At 58.3% G+C, this 5,119-nt stretch overlaps 1 pseudogene; it reads right to left on the bottom strand.

Annotated features, from left to right (window-relative positions):
- Positions 1-1,122: 1,122 nt before the first annotated feature.
- Positions 1,123-1,430, bottom strand: LOC102437856 (annotated as a pseudogene).
- Positions 1,431-5,119: the final 3,689 nt, after the last annotated feature.

The raw sequence follows: 5,119 nt of genomic DNA, 5'->3' as shown, positions 1-5,119 counted from the left end.
TATATCTTAAAATAAAAAATTTTTTATTGATTTTAGAGAGAGAGAGAAACATTGATTTGTTGTTCCACTTATTCATTCATTGGTTGATTGTTTCTCTTTTTTAAATCCTCACCCAAGGATATTTTTTCTATTGATTTTTTGAGAGTGTGGAAGGAAGGGAGGTGGAGAGAGAGAGAAACACTGATGTGAGAGACACATCAATGGTTGCCACCCGCAGGTCCCACCTGGGGCTGGGATCGACCTGCAACCCAGTACGTGCCCTTGACCTGACCCACAATCAAACTCTTGACCCTTTTGTGCATGGGCTGATGCTCTATCCACTGAGCAACACTGGCCAGGGAGATTGGTTGATGTATGTGCCCTGACCAGGGGGTGGAACCCATAACCTTGGCGCATCAGGATGATGCTCTAACGGAGCTACTGGGCCAGGGCCCACGTATTTTTGTTAAGTGAAGGGATTATTGCCTCCAGGCACCCACCCTTATTGCAGACAATTGGCAGTTGTTTTGAAATAACAGGATTTAGATCAAATTCTTGGGTAGGAGTACTTCACCTTCTGATCTGGTCTGAGTGGATTTTTTTCCTCATCTCCCCTCTCACCCCCTTTCTTACCCCCAACTCCTATTTCACAGATAATTATGTAACTTATTTTTCCCCCCAAGTGAAACAAGTTTTATTTGAGGCATAAAAAGCATGTGTTTCTATCACATAGGAGGGGATTGCCATTAGGGTTCTGGTTTCTAAGATTCTGTCTTAGACCCAGCTTCTACCACAGTTTCTGGGGTAATGAATTAGAAAGGGAGCAAAATACGGCCTGGAAAGGAAGTCATTACTGTTGCTTGGAAGCTGTAAGGAATGGGAAGATCTTACTCAAACGAGGGTGCCTTTAATAGGGCCCCAAGATGAAGGGCATCGTGTGGGGGGAAACGGTCTAAGTTCCTGGTGTTGGCAGAGATGCTGGCATCTCTTTCCACAGCAAGGACTCACCCCTAAATGGAGGCCGCAAGGTGGACATGGCAATTTTGACTGCAGCAGCATTTGGCCGGGGGGGGGGTTCCCCTGTTTTCTCTCTAGATTTCCAGTTCAGTGACCCCTTTCCCTGAAGAATTCAAGAGGTCATGGTCATGCTGCTTGTTGGATGAAGCTGGCCAGGTTTATGTCCCGTCCGTCCGACAGGCCTGCACACGCACGGTGCTCAGGGTGATGTGGGCCTTGTACACGTTAAACCTTTCAGGACGCCGGTCCAGCTTCTCAGCTGCAGGGCCACTCTTGTCATGAAGCCAAGAGCCCGGCTGAAGTCTTGGAAATGGACCTGCTTGAAGATGCATCTCGGCCTTCCCGCTCGTTCCACCCCCCCCCCCCCACCGCCCTCAGGTTTGGCAGCAGCTGGTCCCTCTCCTCAGCACTCAGCCGTGGGCTTTGCCAGCCATGTCGGGGCGTGGCGGGGGCGCAGGAGAGCAGCAGGTGGCTGTGCAGAGAACAAGTGCAGTTCAGGGTGCACAGGGCGGCCGGCGGGCGGGGCCGTGCTGGGGCTGCCCCTGTGTAACCTATTTAATGTCTATTTTCCTCTTTAGAAAATAAGTTGCAGGGGACAGATCCTTTGTCTTGTTTATTGCTGTACCCTGGGCCCCTAATAGCATTGGGCATTCACTCACTCATTTGACAAATTGTTGGGGGGGGGGCTGTCATGTGCCAGGGAGGGGAGTAACAATGTGCCAAATACTGACTGTCCTTTTTTTAATGGTTTTATTTCTTTTTAGAGAGAGAGAGGGAGAGGGAGAAAGAGAAATATCAATGCCCAGAGAGTGAAACATGGACCAGCTGCCCCCCTGCACCCCCCGCCCCCACCACCTCCACTGGGCATGTGCCCTGACCAGGAATCGAACCTGCAACCTCTCAGTGCCTGGGATGACGCCCAAACAACGGAGCCACACAGCCAGGGCAGCACTGACTGTTCCTAGGGAACTTCCATCTGGTGGGGAGGGGCGGAGACAGACACAGGGTATTGAGTGCTCAGCGCCTAACACAGCGCCTGTACCCTGGGGAGCACCCAGGAGTTCACCTGTGAGCGGGACCTGGAGGGAGGCGTTTCGGGAGGTTGGGGAGAGTCCAAGACAAGGGTCCAGGCCCTGAGTGAGAGCAGTGAGGTGGGAGGCAGCACAGGGGAGAGGAGTAGGGGTGAGGCTGGGACCTTGGAGCACTGGAGGGTTTCAAACAGAGTGACCGTCTAATCTGTGGACAGACTCACGCTGGCTGCCGAGAGCCTGCAGAGCTCCGGAGGGAGCAGGGTGAGGCGCCCCGCCAGGCAGGGGCCCCTCCCCACCCTCCCCCAGACCCAGGGTCCTTGCTCGCTTCACCCTCAGGCCCTGCCTGGGTCTCCTCTAGGTCTGAAGTCGCAGGAGGCCTGGAGTAGCTGCCCGACTGCAGACACTTGTCAAATTTTCCGTTTCCGGAGAAATTCTGTGGACCCCACTGCCCTGTACCTGAGACAAGACAGCCACCCAGTGGTAATTTTTCTAAATTTTTTATTTTATAGCAATTGTCATGATAGAGAATAACACATTTAAAAACCTCCTCAGGGCCAAAGGATGCCAGAGTATTTACAAACACAAGGGGGGGGGGGTCAATATATGTGGGGCTGGGGGGTCCCACCCAGGCCCTGAGCCTGGCTACGATGCCACCACAACTGTCCCATCGGCCACAGCGAGGGGCTCAGGGAGCATCGGTGGCCTTGAGGCTCTGCTCAGGGGCCTGGCAGACCCGCTAGCTAACTTGTGGCCCTGCCTCCTGCCCAGGGGGCTCCCCACACCCTACAGGCCAGCTCAGAGGGGCCTCTGGGAAGCACCAAAGGACAGGGGGCCTGCCCAGGGTGGGACAGAGACGTGGCGCGCGCACACACACCTCACAGAGGAACAGCAAGGGGAGGATTTCTTTAAAGTTTTTTTTTGTTTTGTTTTCTAAGTCTTCATGTCTACGGTGTTACTTTTTGCTATTTATTTTTTGTTTCTTCGACAGTGACATAAACTGAGGTAAACATCTGTGACCAACACCTCTCCTAAGGGGCAAAGGGTCCCAACCAACCCGCAGCGCAGCCGGGGCAGCAGCGGCCACAGCGGAGCAGCCCTGGCTCCAGCCCTGCTGAGTCAGCGTCCCTGCCCCAGCTGTGCCCTGAAGATGCCGGGCTACACAACTACCGTCCCTTCCCGGCGCTAACATCCTAGCTACTAAGACGAGGATCTCAACAGAGAGAGGGAGAGCACGCGAGCGAGGGACATCTACTTGGAATCTCGCTTCCGTGTTATTGCAGGAGACAGGATGTCGAAAGGCCTAAGGCAAAAGGAGAGGTGCCGGTGGTGGGCTCCGGGGTCCGGGGTCCGGGGCAGTGGCGGGCCTTGGCCCTTGGTGAAAGAAGGGGTTTGCTACTTACCTGGCGTGTGGAGGCCCCGCTGCCTGCTGGCGAGGTGGGTCTTGAGGGCGCACACCGAGGGGTGGGGGCCAGGCCCTGGGGCAACCTGTTTGTAAACTGGACCCAGGCAGGGCAGGGGGACCTATAGCCCTTTTGTGTGGTGGGAATAAGGGGTGAATGGAGGGGGGCTCCAGGCCAGAGGGTGGTCGGGGCTCCTCTGGTCAGCCTGGCCCATTACAGAGCCCCCTCAAATGGCCAGAAGGGACCTGGCAGGTGGGGCGCATGGTGGTGAATGGTGCACTGCCAGGCAGAGGGGGCAGCCTCACCGTGTTGAGGTTATTGCAGGTCCTGGGCCTCCACAGCCGGCCGGGCGATGAGGGAGCCCTGGGTGAGGCTGGGCTCCTCTCCGCTGTTGTGCTGCCTGGGGCCTGAACCAACCTGCAGGTGCCTCCTGGCGGATTCCCTGAGGGGGTGGTGAGAAGCAGGTCTGGCGCCCTCCGGCAGCTGCCCGGCAGGAGCCCTGGAGCAGGGAGGAGTTGCTGAGGCCTTGACGCAGTCACTCGACACACAAGGCTACACGCACACGTGTGCACTCTGTGCGCTCACACCGCACACACCCACGCCCTCCCGTTTCCCCGGCACCCGTTCTCACACCCACAGCCACCGCCGCCGCCACCGGCCAGGACCGGACACGTGCGCCGTGGGGACAGGGTTGGCCGAGGCTGACCCAGCAGAGACCCAGGGGAGTTTCTGGCACCCATCACCTCACCGCCAGCCAGGGCACTCTCTGGGCTGGGCAGCCAGGACTGGGGGGATCTGAGAGGTTCCCTGGGCCTGGGGAAGGTGTGGTGGGCAGGGGAGCTGGGCCCTGCCTTGGGCTCTACACTCATTCCCCTACCCTAGGGGTGCCGGGGTCCCTGCCCTGGGAGCCCTTCTGCCCTCTGAGGAGGAGAGTGAGGGCTACGGGACCTCCACCTCTCAGGTCTGGTGGCCCAAGGCAAGCTGCCCTCCTGCGATGGCGTCCTCATCAGGAGAATGGGTGGGGAGGGGTCACTGGATTCCTAGGGCTGTGCCTGCGCACAGACTTTGCAACACCCAGACATGTGCTACATTTTGCAAGGGGCCGGCCTTTCCCCTCCAGCCTCCCAGGAGCCCGCAGGATGCAGCTGAGCAACACCCTGCTCCCAGCTCATTGTCCTCCTTCCAGCAGCGCCCAGGGTCCTCAGCCTCTTCTCTGCCCCAACACTCCTGTCCCTTTCTGTGCCCGGGGTGTGTAGGGGGCAGGAGGGCAGGACTGGGGCGGGGCCGAGGGATGCTCTGCCAGGGGGTGCGAAGGGCCAGGGGCAACTAGTCGAGGTTCTGGGGTTCAGGGAGGTGTTGGGGAGTCCACCCGCAAGCTCCCTTGCTCCAGGTGTCAGGGGGGCCTCTGAACCCTCGGGTCTGTGGGGCTTGGCTCCTATGGGCCCCACAGGCCAGGCCAGAGGCCTTTGGTGTCTATCCCCAGCCCTTCAAACGGATGGACGGGCGCCCGGGCTGCCGTCCTGCCTAGACTACTACTACTCCCTCCACCGCCGGGCTGGGCGGTGTTGCCACGGCCACAGCCACAGCCACCGCCGCCGCCACTAGCCTGACGGGACTGGGGCGGATCCAGCCATCAGCCGGGTGCATGTCTGATAACCAGTGCCAGGACCGAGGCGAACGAGAGGCTAAGAC

The sequence above is a fragment of the Myotis lucifugus genome, unplaced genomic scaffold, assembly GCF_000147115.1.
Source record: "Myotis lucifugus unplaced genomic scaffold, Myoluc2.0 scaffold_678, whole genome shotgun sequence".
NCBI classification, from domain to species: Eukaryota; Metazoa; Chordata; class Mammalia; order Chiroptera; family Vespertilionidae; genus Myotis; species Myotis lucifugus.
This window is presented reverse-complemented; position numbering and strand designations above follow the sequence as displayed.